This window comes from Ascaphus truei, chromosome 2 (assembly GCF_040206685.1).
Source record: "Ascaphus truei isolate aAscTru1 chromosome 2, aAscTru1.hap1, whole genome shotgun sequence".
NCBI classification, from domain to species: domain Eukaryota; kingdom Metazoa; phylum Chordata; class Amphibia; order Anura; family Ascaphidae; genus Ascaphus; species Ascaphus truei.
The window spans coordinates 164,562,972-164,577,790 of record NC_134484.1 but is presented as its reverse complement, the minus strand read 5'-3'; the positions used below and the strand labels follow the sequence as shown (position 1 = coordinate 164,577,790).

The window sequence follows — 14,819 nt, the reverse complement described above, 5'->3', positions numbered from 1 at the left end:
CATTTCTTGTTGCTCTTGCTGGGGTGTTTTTTCAATTCTTCACCTCCCACTCGGGTCTTGGGCACACTTTGTCCTGTGGCGTGGGGCAGCTGGAGCAGGGCCCAGGCCCAGCTTGTGTACGAATGTCTCCCCGGAGATCTCCTTTAAAGGTAAGAGACCAGCCATTTTTTATTACTAGGAGATTGAAGGGGAAGATCCATCTATATTGAATTCCCTTCTCACTCAAAATGGAGGTGATGGGCTGTAAGCTCCTTCTTCATGCCAGCATGATCAGGGATATATCTTGGTTTATTTGCAGTTTAATACCTTCGGGTGTTTCTGGTGACTTGGCATAAGGCATCTTTTGTTTTGTAGAAATGGAATCTCGCAATTATATCTCTGAGGATGTCCCCTGGTGCTGCAGAGCCCTGTGTCCAGTTCGTGGGCCGCCTCCGTCTTGTCTGGCAGCATTAATGTTAGCCATTTTGCCACAAATTCTTCTGGTTCAGTGAAAGATTCTGGGACACCTCTTATGCACACATTGTTTCTCCAGTCCCTGTTGTCTGTATCTTCAGTTCGGTCCGATATCTCGATCATTTGAGTCTTTAGTGGCTCAGTTTTCTTTTCATTTTTATTTACGGCCTCAATGGTATCATCTAGCCTCCTTTCTAGGGCATCTGTCCTGCTGCCTAGAGAGGTGATCTTCTTCTTTATTTCTTTCTCTTCACTGTAGAGCCAGGTCTTGAGATCGCAGAGCAGATTTCTTATATACTTTTTCGTGACTTGTTGGTTCATTTCTTCTCAGTCTGATTCCTGCTCTGATTCTGAGCTCTCACTTGAGATTTGCTCTGCAGCCCATGGTGTCTTCGTGGCCGCTTTGTGCTTAAAGTATGTAGAGAGATCTGTTTTGTTCTTTTTCTATACTGATGTCTTCGAAGGCATCTTGGATCAGTTGGATGAATGTTCCTTGCAGTTTGGGAGGTTGGAAGATATTTTTTTCGTTGTTTTTTGCTTACTTTAAATCCGGTCTTGAGGAGCTCATGTGTTAGGCAGCCATTTCATTGAGCTTCACAGCATGCACCTCTGGCCATTTAGTTTTAATGTTAAGTGCATCGGTGTAATCTCCTCATCAAATACTGCGACAATTTAAAAATTGTAAGCACTGTTGGGAGAGGGTGGAGCTTTAGGGGTTCTCTAAGGTTTAGCTTCATGATTGTATGATTGTAGTTAATGTTGCGCTTTCATAGTTGGGAAGTAGTACACCCCACAAAGTATTAATTGAATGCAGTGTGATTTGTCAGTGTAGTATAATCATTTTTGATATTAGATAGTTGTTGATGGCTAGAATATACAGTTGATGACCTTCCAGATGTTTTCTTGGTTTGATGTATTTTGATAAAGATTGTCAGAGTAGTATTTGGCTTTTGCTAGTCTTGTTTTCCCTGTGAATGCATTCCGCAGGCATCTGTAGTTATTAAGATCCTTGGTAGTGCAAATTACTTTGTATCTTTTCCACAAGGCATCCCTAAAATGGTAAGGCGCAATAAGGTCGGATGCAATCTACGGAAAGTGTCTCCTCGTACTCGTATTCTGCGTAGTAGGGAATGGATATCACAGATTATTAAGAACTTTTTAATTGCCCATTTTGTGTCTTGCACGTATTAGATACACTCCCCTTTATGTGCCTCCCCATATTCCCAACCCTCATGAGAGGCGAGCTTCAGCAAGGCGCCTCATTGGTGATCTGTCTTCACCAATGGGAGATGCTAACAGCGCTACTCGCGCGAGATTTCGACAGCGTGACGTCATTGTTAGGGGCGGGGGATCACATACTTAACAGGGAGAATACACAGACGCACATTAACTCTTTGACAAAGGGACTTGTTCCCGAAACGCGTCAGAGTTACCCTGTACCTCTCACTTGTTATTTAATAAACATATTTTTAACTTTTTTGCTGGTCTGTGGCCCCATTCTCTGATATTGCTGTGCTCCGTTTTTGGACCTCATGGGACATCTACTTCATTTACTTTGCTGGCGTGATGCACGCACCACCCTGGGATGAGCTGCTATACTGTGAGTACTTACCTGTTTACTCCAAGTGTCATGTTATATATGCAGATTGTTTATTGAGAGGTTAGTCATGACCATTATGGTTATATAGGTCTGACACCATCTCAGAGACATTGTTGCACTACTTTACTGACAGGAGTTCAACACATACAGGTGTATATCAAGTCTCACACAGCTTTGATTATAGCTCACTCCCTATATGGGTGATTTCTTTTTATGAATATCAACACACTTAGGATATGGTGTGATTGAGCCCTGATTTTAGGACTGGTTCCCTTGAACTTTACGTTATTAAGAACTCTGTTTGTAAACAGAGCGCCGAATTGGGGTCAGGTATCAGGTTGATTCTGTACCAAGGGTAATTGGTAATGTCAGCCAAAAAATGCTGTGCGTTAAAGTTTTGAAATGTTCTAGTGAGTTGAACTTTAGGGCTTGAGTGGTTTGATTTTCCTTACACACAATACATTACTGCAGTCAGGTAGGATAACAGAGTATTGGATTCTGTTGGGACACGAGGATAGGATCCAATCTAGCAATGAATGAATGGTTGCCAGATTTTAGGTTTGTCTGTGTGAGTTGGGAAATTAGTTGGATTAAATTTAGTGACTTGAATTGTGTCCATATTTTGTTGTTTTTAGGATCAAGCCAATTGAGGTTGAAATCCTTAAGAACTAACAGCTCACTCTTCCCATTCAGAGAGGAAATTGTGCCAAGAAAATGAGTGATATCAGTCAGGGATTGTAGTTGGGATTTAGGGGGGTGATAGATGTCAGCAATAAGAATGGGCAAAGTGAAGGGGAGGCACATTTTACCAACTAGGATTTCAAAACAGAATTGGATTGGGGTGGCAATTTAGCAGTGTAAAGGAGTCTTCAATATAAAAGAACACCCCTCCTCCTCCTTTGACCTATCTTACCTACAAATGGAGTATCCCTGAACAGATATAGATGCATCAAGGTTTGAGGAGTTAGCCATGTTTAAGTGGGAATGGTGGCTTTAGGCTTATGGACACCATGCCCTTAGTTCATCCAGTTTGAGCAGCAGGCTTTGAATATTTATAGGGTGACAGAGAGCCTTTTTGGAATTTGAAAGGGATGTTATCAGGGGTATGGGACTGAGGTGAAAAGGGAGGGCCTGGGTTGAGAATTTCCACTGCTAAAGAGAGTAACAATAGAAATATGAATAATTATTTGCAGGCTGTAAAGTTGCAATGTTTGCCATTAGACTGAGTGGTATTAGGTGTGCTGGTTTTCAGAGTTCTCCACCAACATGCAGTAGATATTGCAAGGCTTTTGAGTAGTCCACGGTGTATGATTACATTGGGTGTAGGACTGGAGGAGGAAGGTTGCAGTGGATAGACTAACATTTACATGAGGCCACAGTAAAGAACAGGATTGGGGTAAGTAGCAGGTTGATTTTCAGAAAGGTAGATTCCAAAATACTTTATTTTAGTAGGTGAAACCTGCCAGGGGTCTCTGACACCCATGGGTCAGAGATATGGATAAACATCCGTTCTGCTCCTCTAACTGCCAATACTAATGCAAAGATAGAGGCCAACTTTATAGATAAAGACTTTAAGTCGAGAGAAGTGAGGTTTAAAAAGGATAAGAAGGACAGGAGAAGGTTAATATCCAAAGTATACATTATTTTCAGAAGAATGGGCCTAGACAGTGAAGCATCTCTGAGCAAGCGAAGGTAAAAATTTTGATTAGTAATGTTGCATAGAATGACAAGGTTGTGTATCCTAGATCCTTAGTAGAGCTGCCATGCACATGGACTGTAGAAGTTTCTGTAATAGGTCTGGTGTGCCTTGGAAACAATCCTGTCGGGCCTACATTGCATTTCAATCCTTTGAGAATTGGGTAAACTAGAACTAAGAATTTGACCTGATCGATTCTGATCTTGTGAATTACTCTTGGTGAGAGGGAGGGTGGAAAACGCCATAAGGGGATGCTAGGTCTGTCCATGGAAGTGAGATTCATCCTTCATCCATCCACGGGAATGAGGTATCCATCCTCCAGGCTCCTAGAGTCCATACGCTAGACAGAAACCTTGGAGTCTGGACAAAGGATGGCCTGACAAGTAGGTCCATCTAACTCTTGCCAAATGTCTGCTCTATTTCTATTTCTAGCAAGATAAGGCATCTGCTACCCTATTGCTTTTCCCCGGGAGAAAGATTGCTGACAGAAAAATGTATGTCTAGTGAACCCAGCTCCAACTTTCTAGAGCCTTAATGAAAAGGATTTTAAATAGAGTCCTGTCCATCTTTGTTGATATTTTAGATAGCTGTTCTGTTGTGCATTAGTAAGAGGATTGGTGGAATGTGAGGGAATGGGAGCCTGAAAAGCTAACGTGGCTGCTCTCACCTCTAAGACATTTATGTGTAAGCCTGTCTTCACTTGAGACCATGTGCCCATCATTACTCAGACCTGGGAACCCCCTTTCCCACAGACTGCTAGTAAAGCATCTATTGTGATTCTGAAGTTCTTGTGACCAGGGAAGGGACCTTTAATGGAGCAGTTTTTTTTCCCTTGTGGTCTGAAACCAGATTTCTGCAAGGAGGCCTTAGTAGTATCCCAAGGTGGGGCGATCATCTGATTCCTCCAACTGAGAAACTGAAAGGTCTCCTAACAGGAATGTTATTTTTCCTTAGCAACTGTCAGGAGATAACTATATTATTGAACTTTTTAGAAGGTGGCATGGAGAGACTCCATAGTTTAAACACCAACGCTCAGATCCACAAAGCTATGTTAATGGATCTAACGTAATGTTAACCGAACATCACGTTAAGCCTTATTGCATATCTTCAAATGCCAATAAAGTAACGTTAAGACGTGTTTCCTCCCGTGTTAAGTATAACAGCTGCTAGTGATGCCCTAACATCTGAAGGGGGAAAGGGGGGAATTTAAATAATTTGAATATACTTGGCACATAAGCATATTTCTTAGGTACCTCAGGTGTGTGCACAGGTTTGTTGGATAGTTGAACATTTTGGTAGCTATAGAAATCAATGGATACTTTACTCAAATAGTCTTTATTTTCCATGTACAGCGCGAAAGAAAAACTTTAACCCTCAAGAGTGCGCACAAGTGCCAACCATGTGGTACAGGCTTTCATGGCTTCTGCCTGACCGCAGAGTTTTTATGGGAGGCTTGCTACTCCCACCAGCTGTTGCTAAGTGGCAAGCCTTCCAGAGAACAAACACGATGGTCATCGTGTAATTAATTCAAAGAAGATTGCTTCGGAGCTTTCCATTTTCCTCTATGCAAATAGTTGTAGTTTTTACGATAGCCTAAGAATATAGCAATAGAAATGACTGAATGTATAACTGTTGCATTTTCCATAAGTATAAAAACAATGAACCTTGAGTGTGCTTGCTAGCCTATAAGTACTACAACAACAAAACTCACTTTAGCATATTTAAGTACACATTCCCTTCTTTTTCATTCTTAATTAGGCTTTTGTTAACCGATTTGTGTAAAGAACATACAAGAAAATGCATGGAGTGACAAAGTGATGTTGTTTATGCGTTTGATTTTTGTAGTCCTGAGTATGCCTTCAATATTTTGATTAGAAATGGGAATGAAATGTGAATGCTCAACCTCCGTCCCACTCAGGCATGCATGCAGAGAGCAGCAACAATTGTCAATGACCTTTAGCATGCCTGCTATTCAAATGAGCACAGCTCATTAATCACACAGTTTTAGTTATGGTTGCTCTAAACATTACACAAACTTGCTGGTTTGTGGCAATAGCCATCCTATGTTTCAGTATTTTCCAGTGTGAAAAACATCAGATAAGTATTTTAATATATATATATATATATATATATATATATATATATATATTTTTTTTTTAACTGTTAACATTTACACAGTAAAGTACTTATTTGAGAGGGGAGGTGGTTACAATCTGTTTCTGATGTGTTTGGTTATAAGACAGTCACATGTAAAATGTTGTTTGCTCACCAAGTATGATGCCCTCATTCAACAAACAGATAAACATACGTAGCCGATATGCCTTCATCAAGCAGACCCAGGGAAAAACAAAACTTTTTTTTTGTAACATATTTAAAACTGTAACTTTATGGAAAACCAATCACAGGAAACAAATCACGCTGCCAAGTTGTTTACAAAATATTGTTGACCATTTAAATGTACAAGAAGTTGTTATGGGAGTTACACAAACAAACGTTGTGCCTAGGAGAACACCAAAGCCCCTAACTGTTCCCACTGCAGAACTGATGGTCTTGAATGAACTACTTGAGGGGGTTGGGTTAGCGTAGTTGGCCAGAGAAATTCAAACTACTCACAAACCCAAAAATAGAAAGTGAATGGTAAGAAGAAAAATATAAACAGTTTTCAGAAAATATCTTAAAGTAGGCTCCTCCCATGCACCAACAAACCAACTTCCCTATTATATGTAGTTACCTCTAAATGATTAGACAATGCAAACCTCCATTCCCTTGATGCTTAGCAGGAAGTTTTAGGAGATTAAATTAGAGCTACTAGTCACAGACTAAACACATACAAATTGCCTTTGGCATAAATATTTTGGGTAATCATGTCGAGCTTTTTTCAAACATGCAGGGAAATCAGTTCTGAACTTTCCATAAAACAGCTAAGTGAAGGGTCCTAGTATTAATACGGAAATGGTGAGGCTTGCTGCCATGTCAGTACACTGTGATAGGAACTCGTTGACGCTGATTGAGCACTTTGATCTTTTTGTTCCTGTGCACTACAATATTTCTTTAAACCTCTCCCAACTGGGAGGAGCTGCTGCTGCTGATTGCAAACACACACACATACAGTATGTGTGACAAGTGTGAAATAAACATCTTCCCATATAATGTCAATGCATAACTGGAAGCAATGCCCACATACATTTCCAAAAATATATATATATTTATATAGATTATTTCAAAGACTAGTCTATTGTTTATTATGATTAAAGATCTTGAATTAGTACTAGATTGGTATGTGATTCCGTCTTCTCCCTGGGATAACATATTGAGAGTCATTTTGGAGCCTGCACAGACTTTCCCCGCGTTGTAGCAGAACTTTGTGCTGATGAGACAATAGTAGATAGTGTGTGTGTGCATTTAATATGGAACAAACCATTAGCCGTCCTGCAGGGGAGACTTTAACCTATACATTGGAGAAAGGAAGGGAAGAAACGAGTCCCGTCCACATATCTTCCTCCAGGGTATTTACAAGTGAAATAAAACGCATCCCTTGTGACTGCCTCTGCGAAATGAGCCGGGGAAGGGGTATCTGTTTGTGAGGATAGCACACTTTAAGACGCGTCCCCTCTGAGGCAGTGGTACAGGCGCAGTCAATCATGTGCACTTCTTTCCTTATTGCATTCAGCGCATGGTTTCACCTTCAGATTCCTGTTTGTCTGTGTCCTCACTAAAAAAAAAAATATATATATAGATAGATCTATATTACCAAAACCGAAAGGTAAGTCATGCTAATGATTTATATGTTCATTTGTTGTATGTAATATACGATCCTCTTGCAGCAAAACTAATACCTTTCAATTAACAACCAAATTGTTGAGCATTATGTGGACTTAATGTTAAGTTTGCCTGTGTTTTCTTTTCTTCCCCTGCCTCTTGCAGAAAGAAATGTTTTTATATATATATATATATATATATATATATATTTTACCGCAATGGGGATATTGGATCTTCAGCCTTCATTGTGTACAATTGGTTAAAGAGGGCGATAGAAACTGATTGCAGTCTTGTTTGTGCTTTCTTAAAAAAAAAAAAAAAAAAAAAAACATTAAAATGCTGTACTTTCAATGCTGGGAGGATGGTGACGGGTCATCTTGGCTTTGGAGATAGAGTAGCTACTTAAATTATTAAGGGGCTTTGCTGTTAGTATTGATTCACAGTGTGCACAAAAAATGCCTGATCCCTTGTGTTGTGCGGATTTTTGTGTTCTTTTTTTAGTTACATTACAGTATCTCGCTATGCCTACATTACAAAAGCCATGAGCATTAGAGAAGTACACCGTTTATAAAAGGAAGTTGAGGGAGGGGGGGGGCGGGGGGGGTACAGAAGCTAAAGAATACGATTATTCATGGCGGAAATTATACATGGAAGAAATTGATCTTTAGTAACACTGCTGAGTTTTTATTTAAAAAAGAAATCTGAAATACAAGAAATACCTTTTTTATTAATGAATCGCGTTTTTTTTTTTTTTTTTTTTTTTTTTTTTAAAGTACTATATTTATTCAACATTTGATCAGTTTTAATATAACCTAGATTCACATCCGGATCTAATCAGAATGTATGTGTTTGGACAAGTTTGGAAAAGTTTGCATGGGTAACTTTGTTAAAAGCTAACAGGGAGGGGTATTGAAATGGGCTGTGTATGGAGGTTGGTGTAGAATGACAACCAGCCCTTGTTTGCTCCAAACCCAGCCAACCTCTTGCAATTAAGCACTAGAGAGGACCCTGTATTTTAGCAGAAAAGTGTCAGTCTGTCCTTAGCACCATCGATTATGCCCATAATCAGCCTCTATTGACATACTCAGTAATGACATTCCTTAGAGTGTATATATCTATATAATTTTTTTTTCTTCAGCGTTGTTTAATACAGATGCCATATCAACCATTACTGATTTATTGTATATTGTTGTCTTCCATGTTCTGAAAGGTCGAGTGGTATAAAACCTGTGGAATTTGAAATGCAAATAAAAGCCTGTGGGAGTTCAGGCAGAACAAATCAGCATTTATAAAGTGGGGTGGAAAAAAAAGGGAATAATGTCTTTTGAAATAATTTTTGGATTTTTTTTTTGTTTTAACAAGAACTGAATGATGACGTAAACACATTGGGGGAAAAATGTTTTTTGTTTAGTTTTTAATGTCTGAAAAGCGGGTATGTGAAGTGCTTACAGGAAAAACAGATTACAAGATTAACATCTGTTAACATGATCGTTTATCTCCAGCCAAAAATAGGTCAGTCCTTTCTTAAGGAAACATGATTGCCGGCGCATGATTAAATAATGAAATGGCATTAACGTGCATGTATATGAGACATTGCTCAGTCGTAGCAGGCTGACACGTGTGAAAACAATATTTTAATTCTGGGATTTTTTTTGGAGATCAATTAAAGGTCAAAGTCTCTCTTTGGACACAGCCACAACTCCCTTCTACGCCCCATCCCCCCCACTTCACATCGCTACCATTGACTATTTCCTGCTATCAAATGTGAAACAAAAGAATATATATGGGCAGAGTGTTTGGTATAGAAGTAAACTTGTTTTTAAGGGGCGGAAATGGACAAGTATGGGATGCCAGATGTATTTTTTTTATATGAGATAGTTGCAAAGGAAGAATTGCATACGACGATGCAAAGTAGCCCTGATTTGCTTATCCCCTCCCTTTGACTGAGAGAGACAAGGTATCACACCAATCCATGGCCCTTTCCCTCCTCTGTGGTTTATTGTTGCTCCATACGGTGTCAGAAAGATCCAGCTTGTGTTTCCCAAGCTCCCAATCTCTGAGGCAATAACTCCTCTGTATTTACATGTACTTCTCACTGTATCATGCATCATCTGAACCTGATGGCACAAACACCAGCCACTTTCTGCGCAGACAAAGAAGCGGACAGGGCTTCCAGGAAGTTGTTGAAATCTGCTATGTGTGTGGTGTACACACACACACACACACACACACACACACACACACACACACACACACACACACACACACACACACACACACACACACACACACACACACACACACACACACACACACACACACACACACACACACACACACACACACACACACACACACACACACACTACGTTACTTTTCCCTGTATTTAGTGTGTTTATTAATGGTAGAAGAGAAGAGACAAAGGCTGTGCAAAGTAGAAAAACATGACTATTGATGGGGGCGTTGAGACTTTAACATTGGAAATAATTTTAAGTTTTAAAACAGTGTCTTGGCGGAATGAAAGTGCTGCTGCTTACCAACAGACCAATGAATAATGACCATTTCTGCACCGCACAAAAGGCACATTCAGTCGAGGAATGTCTGTCAAGAATCCATACCACGTTTAATATACAGTTAATCCCCCACCCAATTTTGCTCAGAATATAATCCTTTATAAATTGTTGTGCCTCCATGAAAACATTTTAAAACCACATGACCCTAGAACTGTATTGATGCTGAAGTGCAGTTGTAAGGTGGCGTTTCCCTGGCTTTGCATCCCTCTCTCCTTTTATTCGTGTGACTGTTCTAATGAAAGGTGGGGAGGCAGAACTACGGGGCTGGCTGCAAGCTCCTGTACAAAACACGTCAGCCTGTAGTCACTTAATACCACAGCAAACCGCAGAGCTGCTGAATGGCAGAGACAGATTAATATAGAGCATGGCCCTCCCAAGCTGGAGGGAGCTGAGAGGTAGCAAGCCAGGCCATACAATCATTTTTCTTGGCACCTTGCCACACAAGGCATTGCATGCCTTCTCTCTTAAAATGAGTTGACTACCAACGAGGTTTTCATGAAGTCTACTTGTCAGCATTGGTGCTGAACAGCTACCCACACGTCACACCACGTTCCCCAGTCTCTCTTCCTTTCTTTAGTCTCCCCTTCCATGATAATAATCCATCAAATAGTATGTTAGCCATTTCAAGCAGGTACAACTGTAAATACTTTTACTCACTCCGTTTCAACCTATCTCCTTAAAAATTCTGGATTATGTCCGTGCCCTCCTCCCCCTAATGGCCAGTGCTTGAATGAGAAGCTTATTGTGTTGTGAAATGGGTAGGCGAGGAAAGAGCCAGCATTATTTTTCCTCTTCCTCCCCCCTCCCCTGTCCTTTTCTGCTCACTCCACCCTTTTCTGTACTTCTGTTCTGATGAGTCTTTCTTTCTATGCATCTGTGACACACACACACACACACACACACACACACACACACACACACACACACACACACCTTGCACTTTATTTTCTTGTCACAATCTGTTTTCATAGCACAGATATCGCAAACACTGCCTGTGTAGTTCATCCAATTTTTTTTAAATCGATTCTTATCTTCAGTAATGAAGTACAGTGACACTACTATTCAATACACCGTCTACATCGATATACACATATATAGAATTTCAGCATGTATGCAATTTAGTACATCATCACTGTAAGAGATTAAAGGCTAAGAAGTTGATTTTGCTCAGCTGACTGGGTGTATTGTTCTTAGCAGAGAATCGGTCTTTTTTTTTCTCCTGCTCCCATTCAGCTAATTTATTAATACAGTGGGTGCACTCATATCAACCTAATCATAATGGAATATAATATTACATGTATCTATCTCATGAAGTAAATAATAAATATTGTGTTTCCATTCTGTGTGATATCTATGTACACACACATCACATGTATATCCATCCAGTAATGTATGGTATAAGCAGCAGTTCCTGCGCTGGAGTCCGAGCTTGTACCTGGCTTGGCAGAGGGAGCCGGGCAGCTGTTGCTGAGCTGCCAGCTCCAGTTTGCAGTACATGGCAGTGTATAGAGGAGGAGGAGGAGCAGGGGGTGTGGGCGTGCCTGAGCCGGGCTCGGGCTTGCACTGAGCTGCCCCTCTCTGTAGCGCTGCTTGCGAGGAGCACGTCACCCAGCCCCTGTACTGTTAACAGCAGCAGAGCCGGGAGTGAGAAGCTGAGCAAACACAGCCCAACTTCCAACCTCAACAAAGCCCAGCGCACGCAGGAATCTGGGCAAGGGGGCAGATATACTGCTCACCTTCATCACCCAACGAGGAAAACATCTTTCCAAAGATCACCCCCCCCCCCCTTTTTTTTTTTTTTTGCAATTTTAAAGGATCCTGGGGAGAGGGAGACATCACAGACTTGGCTGTTTTTGCTGAAGGTGGAAAATAAAGTCGCTGCGTTGGTTTTTGGAATGAATTGCTGCCAAGGCGCAGTGATTTGGGAGGTAAAAGTCTCTTTAAGTTTGTTGTGGTGCACAGGGTGCAGTGCAAGGCGTGGCAGGCATGGGGGCTAAAGTAGTATATCGGGGGGGCGGAATTCGGGAGGGGGACATTAAATACTCAACCATATTGTTTTCCTTGGGGGGGGGGGGGGGGTCTTTGGGTGGGCTATTGGTAAAGTGCAAGGGACCAATGCAACCCCCCCAAAATGCAAGATCACGTCCTAACTTGTTGAATTGGGACATTTCACGGAAGAGTGCATGACATTGAAACAATATAACTAAACAACAAAGGGAAAGGGAGGCTCGGCCACAGCTCGTCTTTCTGTGCTCAGCCTGCGGGGCTTGGTGGCTAAAAAGTTTACTGCCTGTTTCCATTGTTCTTCACGGTTTTCTCTTCAAACTAGTTCACCTTTATGGTGCAACTTGATCATTTCTCCACCTCCCAGCAGCTCAGGCTTTGAAAAGAAGCCTAATCTTTGGAATGCTTAGTAACTGGAAGAGCCATTGGGTTTATTAATAATTCATTGCTTCAGACCAACCAGCTAGAAATAGCATTTCAACCTACAATTATATATTATTACACGCATGTTGTGTTTGCTAATGTAATAATTTGGCTTAAACCCTGTTTTGGGGGTTCTGGACTTCAGGTAGATGGATATTGCAGTTATCAGCACATTTTCGAAGAAGGGCATATTTTAATGAAGGTGTGTGTGTGTGTATGTATATATAATAATATATATATATTGTCTTTTAAAGTGCACTTGAACAATAATTGAACAGAACTAAAACTATCATGTGTCAGCGTTCGCAAACAAAAACAAAATATTTGAAATATACTTTGAACATTGAAAGAGTGCCAGGTCATTTTGTTTTGCACACTTAGCTATTGCATAATTCTCTGACTGAGGACTAGTATTCTGTGTCAAAAACAACTGAGCTGGATATTAGAACGTGTGTGTGTGTGTGTGTGTGTGTGTCAAAAAAAAATAATAATAATAGAAAATATATACTTTATTTTATAACTGGAGTTGCTTTGGAGCACCTGTGATGTAGTTCAGCAATTCAAGGAGACATCTTTAGTTTCCCAAGGGTAACCGCTATAGCCATCTTGAATGATCTGGGTTATGAGACTTCATTATGTGTGTTTCTCTTTAACTCTACCAACAGTACTCCAAGCACAGACATACTGTACTGGCTCTTAACAGACCTCAGTAGTGACCCATTTCTAATGTAATTATAATTAGTGTATTGCTCAGGGTATTTTAGTTGAACTGATGTGGGAGTAATTATTGACACTCTACTTTTATTGAGGGTTGGTTTAATGAAACAGTGACCAGAATTCAAAATATTGGGGCTAATAAGTGATCGTGGAAAATGACACATTTTTGAACAAAGTGCTCTTTGATGTGTCAAGCCATTGTGTGTTGTTTTCTTTGCATTAGTAATAGATTTGATGTCTTTGATGGAACTTGGGTCATATTGACTTTTTTTTAATTTTTTTAATTGCTTGAAACTTTATGTATTAGGATCAGAGATATAAGTAGGGTATTACGCAACCCACAGGGCTGACTCATTTTACGTCACTGTATTAATGGTGCTATTGTTATGAACTGACATTTATAACTGATACTGGTAAATATTGGAGGTAATTGTACCATTATTTCAGGCTAATTTGTAACTAAATGGTTTTTGCTTTAACATATTAAGCGTCGTGAATCAACACTATCGCACAAAAGTTTGTAAATTGCTTTACAAATAGTTTGTGTGTATTTATCATCAAAATGTATGCATACGCTGGGTGTTAATGAAAATGGAATGGCAAAATAAATATATTTTTAATGCAGGCAGGTTTGAAACAATGGGCATTGGCATATGATTAAAATCAACGCCAATTAAATGCTTCTTGAATCATATTCTTCTGTATACAGACACTTCAATTGTATTCTTGATCCATAAAGTTATTCTACATGGCAAAAAACAAAGTTTCGGCCTCAGGGCCTTCTTCATGAGGCTGAAATGTTTGTCTTGGCATTGGAGACTAAATCACTTTATGGCTCAAGAATACAATTTGGAGTGCCTGGAGTTCTATCAACATTTACCAATATGTGACAGGTGGTGTCTTGTCTACTCTGGATGCCCCCAGTAACCTCTCTCCAATTTTATACATTGATGAGGTTTTTTTGTTGTACAGTATCTTTTTTTTCTTCCCTTTATGTGTGTGTGTGTGTGTGTGTGTACACACACACACACTCACACACACACACCAGTTTTGCTGCTTTTGATTCAAAGTGTTGTCACTACTATACCTGGCTGTGTTCCAAAATATGTTGATATTTTTGCACCACTTTTTTTTATTTTTTTTAGCTGGGATCACTTTAATGAAGTACTGTAGTTTTCATCACTAATTACTTACCATCTTTCAAAAGGCCAATAGTTGTTTCTCTTGGTGTCATTTTATCAGGATGTACAAACTGGCACTCATTTTTTTATTTAGCGATTTGGTAACTTGCACTTCTTTTTAATGGGGTTCATTGTAAGTCTGTTTCTTCTTTACTGAACATGTCATGAATAATTTGAAAATGGGCCTAAAAGCTGTTCCTCCTATTTCAACGGAGTCCGGTTCTTCTGAAGTCGGCATAATTCCATTCCATTTTTAATGGGCCGTTTTTCGGTTGACCTGTTGTGAAGTGCCATCCAGTGATAATTCATCAGAATATTATACAATTTGTAATTGTGCTTATTTATTCATATTTACACTAAAGACTAAAACATGGTATGACATACACACCATACCAGTATGTTTAGTAAAGCAT

At 39.9% G+C, this 14,819-nt stretch overlaps 1 protein-coding gene across 5 annotated transcripts in view; it reads left to right on the top strand.

The window, feature by feature from the left end:
* The first annotated feature begins 7,396 nt into the window (after nucleotides 1–7,396).
* The window catches only part of ZNF516 (zinc finger protein 516), a 99,018-nt gene continuing 91,595 nt past the window's right edge, over nucleotides 7,397–14,819 (top strand). For 3 of the 5 annotated variants that reach the window (XM_075585498.1, XM_075585494.1, XM_075585496.1), the window contains exon 1: nucleotides 11,629–12,009. The gene's annotated coding sequence lies outside the window, so the exon portion shown is untranslated. Of the gene's footprint in view, nucleotides 7,513–11,628; nucleotides 12,010–14,819 lie in introns of those variants that run through there. The other 2 variants (XM_075585495.1, XM_075585497.1) reach the window with 1 other exon arrangement.